Here is a 5,297-nt window from a genome sequence, read left to right as displayed (position 1 = left end):
GACAAAGAATTACCGGAGCAAATAACCCCTACTGTTGCCTTCATCTTTCATTCCTGATCAACCAAAGAAGTCGACCCAAATCAGAGATGAAGGTCTGCTATATTGGCAAATTACATAACTTGTGGATTAGTGTGTGTATTACGATGGAGAAGAATAAAACTTGCCGGTGGAGCTGGAGACGGCGGCAGAGACAGGGCGGCGAGTATGTGGTGAAGAAGCGAGTATGTTGAGAGGGTAATCGCCATTTTCGGTGGTGGGTATGAGATTTAAAGATGGGCCCTGCTCCCTTACGCTGTGCTCTGATAACACGACCCATTTCAAAATTAAAGGGATATTAACTAATATTCCTAAATTAAAGGGATATCAATTGATTTATATATTTACCATAATTAATTAAATGTAAGATTACATATTTACCCTTTTGAAATGATTGGCCTACATTGATGCATACAATAACACAATAATTAGTTTAAACACCTGAACCTAGCTCTCTCTCTCTATATATATATATATATATATATATATATATATATATATATATATATATATATATATATATATATATATATATATATAGGTTTAGGTTCTATGGAAAACAAAAAACCCTAAAAAAACCCTAAATATAAAAAAAAATGCATAAATAAAATACTTAGAGATTACAAAACTTTTTTTTGAATTTTTTTATAAAAAATCAAAGCTTTTTCTTAAAATTCGCTGAAAAATAAAATAAAAAATCAATTTTTTTTTTTTATAAAAAAAAAAAATTTCAAAATTTTTTTCAGCGAATTTGTATAGAAAGCTGCGATTTTTTATAAAAAAAATTCAAAAAAAAGTTTTGTGATCTTTAAGTATTTTATTTATGCATTTTTATGATTTTTAGGGTTTTTTGTTTTCCAAATAACCATTTCCTCTATATATATATATATATATATATATATATATATATATATATATATATATATATATAATAAAAGACTCCCTAAACTGCCACATGACACTCTTTTAAACCCTAACGTGTCACTACCACATAAATTACACTCTTTTAAACCCTAACGTGTCACTACCACATAAATTCTTTGACTATATCCTTCGTCCTTATTTCGTTCCCTAAAATTAGGAAACAAATTAGGGATTTAATTGCAACTTATATTCCATTTCAAACGTTCCAATTTAAAAAATCTCTCTCTGTTAACAAAACCCTACGTCGATCATCTTCACCACCACCACCATCTCTCCTTCATCGTTCTTTTAGTTGTTTTTCTTATTTTACCGGTCTCGCTCAAGAATTCTCCTTCGACCGTCTGTATCTTTCTTTCTTTGTCTTGCTGCTCAATTTTTCTTAATGGACGAACACTAAACAATGGCTTCGATGTGCAGGTTAGTCATTGCTTTTTATAGTTAGCTTAAACTCTTCCCCTCTCTCACTTCTTTTCTATTTATATTAACCTTTATTTGGATTTTTAGTTTCAAGGTTTTGTAGAACCTTAAATGATGTTTTTTTCTTCATATCCAATTAATCAGCGTTTTGTAAGTAGGCAAAAGGGGGTTGGTTTTGGTTTTTGTTGTATTCGTGTTCTTATGTCTTATTATATTGTTGTTTTACAGAGAAAGCCTCTTGGATGCATCTAAGATTCGAATGTCTCAAGCAATAATCAGAGGTAATATTGGCTTAATCTATTGGTTAAGATTTTAGTATGCCGTTTTATTATATTGTCCCGGTCTCTATTTTTTTTAAATAATTTGATGAGGATGATTCTCAATATGGATTCTTTTGTGACAATCCATGGTAAATGTGTAGATTTAGGGAGTGATCTAAATGTATTCGATGAAATGTCTAGGAGAAATACATTTACATGATCACCTGTGAGAGTCTTTATTTTGGTTTAGTAGCTAAATTGGTTGGTTTGGGTACACAATTTTCCTAGTGAGCAAGCTATTTTCGTTATAATTTTTTTTTATTAGTTTTTGCATTTTTACTGTCACGAGACAAAAATAAGGTTTAAGTAGAGGAGCAGAATATCACCAGACCTCTCCACTCCCACCTATTTTGATACTTTTTAGTATTTTATGTTAAAGCGAATGGTTTCCCATGGGAGATTGAAATTTATTTTAATTAGGTTGTGTGTCTTTATTTGGCATGTGGTGATCACTTCTCAACGGTTATTCAAGCTAAATGACATGGTATTTAAACTTTACACACTGATCTTATATGCTCTAAAAAATGAGCAAGATTAGTATCAATTTTTTTGTAATATATGAAGCTTTTCATCAATTTATCTTAAATTTGAAGCTTTGCTTAGTCTTTCTTTGAAATTTAAAATGATAACCTTTCCTTGTATTCTTAAACATGCTATAATATAATTCATGTTTCAATTTTTCTGCAATTTAATTTATTCAATTATAGGGAAAATCTTTATAGCGTTTTACTTTGTGTGTGTGTGTGTAACCAACAGGGACAATTTTTGTTTGTTGTATGTGTGTGTCATTGTGTGTATTTTTAACAGAAATGGTCCTTGTACTAACAACATACTTATGTCTATCAAGTGATAGTAGCAACTTAATTGTACATTTAATCTGGAGGACCATTTTTGTTATGCTATTTCTGTTAAATTATTAATTACTTTGTAATTTTCTGCACACAACACATACAATGACCATTTCTATAAATTTTTATGACAGGGACCAAATCTGTAAATAGAAAAAGTAGGACTATTATAAAATATTTTATAATAGGGTACATTTATGTGTTTTGATATATATGGACAATTTTTTATAGCATTTTATTTTTTGTGTGTTAGAGCTGTATTTTCAATTATTGTATGTTATCTTGTTAGGTCCCTCATTTGTATTTTATTGTTGATGCTAATGGAAATCTGATTCTTGCTCATCCAACAATCCAACAATTGCACAGAGGTAAGTTTAGGTTGCTACAGTGAACTTCTTTGTGTTATATTTTGCACTGTGTGAAATATAAGTCCATTTATTATCATAATTTAATGAATATTTTGACTATCTGTAAGTGTTTTACTGACAATCAGTCTGTCTATCTCTAGAGTCAAGTTGAACCCCTCATGAAGATGTTGCGCCTGATTTTGTCTGTCTTTGAATTATGGACTAAAATTTGCTACCAATTATGTAAAAAAGTGCAATTGCTAAAATGAGGTTTGTCATACCCTTGACAAAGAAACAACTTTTTTTATGGTTATTATAAGTTAAGGTCACCCATTTATCTATTTAGTCATTGAATTATTAAATTAAATATAATTATCATAACAATCATTTAAGTGGTTAAATCCACAAAAGTAACAGTTTTGTCATCTATTTTTTTAATTAGTGTTATACAAATGTCCATTTTGTCTTTATACCAAAATTTATAAAAGCAAAATGCCATAACGATTAAATTCCTAACTTTCTCATAATTTTAGTTTTAAAACATATTATATGTTACTAATGAAGCTGCACACGTAGATGTTAAAAATAAAATAATTAATTTTCTATAATATTAACATATAATATGTTTTAAAACTAAAATTATGAATAAGTTAGGAATTTGATCTTACTCATATTCAGGAATGTGATTCCTTACTTTAGCATTAGAACAACCACTAGACAATAACTTAGTCATTGATTATAATAGGTACCCCCAGTAGCTATTCACAATTTTTAATCATACTTTGTGTCTCAATGTTCAAATTACTTAACTTTGTAACTTGATGAAGCCAGGACAATGTTTAAAGTTTAAACATTAGGAAGGCAAGCACCAGTTCCATCATTAACAAGAATAACTTATTGTATCCATTATGAGTATATGTACTTGGTATGATATTTAAACCTTATATATAAAAAAACATGTATTTGCTCTTTTTGCATATATATTGCATTCAATGCAGGTCCATTTTGGCATAATGATTTTGACCTTTATATCCATTATGAGATGTTCCACTGTTACATGTTAAAGTTCCCATGAATGTTTGTATATACGATCCACCGGTATGTATCATGGGCATCTTATGTTTAATATTTTTGTTTGACAAAGTTAAAACAGTTTCAATTGTATATCCCACTTACAATTTTTTAAATTTGTATGTTTAATGTTTTTTTTATTGAAAATGTATATTGATTGACATGGATGATTTGCTAGAATTATTTGAATTTAATAAATAAATCATAAGTTACCAACATAAGTCTCTTATTATATAGAAAGAAGTGTTTGTAAAATTATTATTAAATGCTTTGTTTTTCTTATTATATGAATTATTTTAATATGTCAACCGTGTAGCACACGGGTTATAATCTAGTATATATATATATATATATATATATATATATATATATATATATATATATATATATATATATATATATATATATATATATATAGAGAGAGAGAGAGAGGTAGGTTCAAATGTTTCTCACATATATTGTGTGTTAGAATGCACCAATAGGATTTTAGTATTAATTATATGTATATTAAATGCTATCCATACTTATAACTCATTTTTATGGAAACCAATTAAATTCGTTATTAATGTCAACAATGATATTCTTTCAGAATGAATTCATATCTAGAAGAATGATAGTGTATTTAAGCAGAATGAGAGTGTATTCTAGTAGAATACACTCTCGTTCTTCATATTCCATGCAACTTTATTGTATTTTAAGTGAGTGAGTCCTGAAACAAAATACGAACTCATATATAAAAACATAGATGCGAATTCATTCTGAAAGAATGTTATTGCTGACATTATTGACGGATTTAATTAGTTTCCATAAAAAGAGAAGTATAATTATAGATATCATTTATGTAAATCATTTAATATCTATATTTATTTAATTAAATAATTATTTAATTTATTAAATTTCTATTGGTGCATTCTAGCACACAATAAATATAAGAAACAAAATAACCTAACCCTATATATATATATATATATATATATATATATATATATATATATATATATATATATATATATATATATATATTCAAATATTCAAATATTCTAACTAATTATTGTGTGGATGTAAGGCTTAATATGAGCCAATCATTTTGAAAACATGGATTAGGGTAAAATTATAATCTCAGCTTTTAATTAATTTTGGTAATTAAATATTCAAATCATTAACCCCTTTAATTTAGGTAAATTCGTTTACTGCTTTAAAACCCTACACAGAAGAAACGTCGACCTCCATCCTCACACAAACAACTCGTTCTTCATCTTTCATCTCTGTCGCCGGTCACATTGTTTCCTCCGCCACTTCGACATTTAATATTGTTTCCGATTCTGACTTGCCTC

General features: G+C 27.8%; 1 long non-coding RNA gene across 1 annotated transcript; it reads left to right on the top strand.

Annotated features, from left to right (window-relative positions):
- The first annotated feature begins 1,128 nt into the window (after nucleotides 1-1,128).
- On the top strand, nucleotides 1,129-4,126 carry LOC145166274 (uncharacterized). Its single transcript, XR_013740466.1, has 3 exons — nucleotides 1,129-1,377; nucleotides 1,606-1,658; nucleotides 2,835-4,126. It is a non-coding gene; the product is annotated as an uncharacterized LOC145166274 (long non-coding RNA).
- Nucleotides 4,127-5,297: the final 1,171 nt, after the last annotated feature.

Source organism: Lactuca virosa, chromosome 3, assembly GCF_052849685.1.
Source record: "Lactuca virosa cultivar CGN04683 chromosome 3, Lactuca_virosa_CGN04683_v6, whole genome shotgun sequence".
NCBI classification, from domain to species: domain Eukaryota; kingdom Viridiplantae; phylum Streptophyta; class Magnoliopsida; order Asterales; family Asteraceae; genus Lactuca; species Lactuca virosa.
The sequence above is the reverse complement of the archived record's forward strand: the minus strand, read 5'-3'. Positions and strand labels throughout refer to the sequence as shown.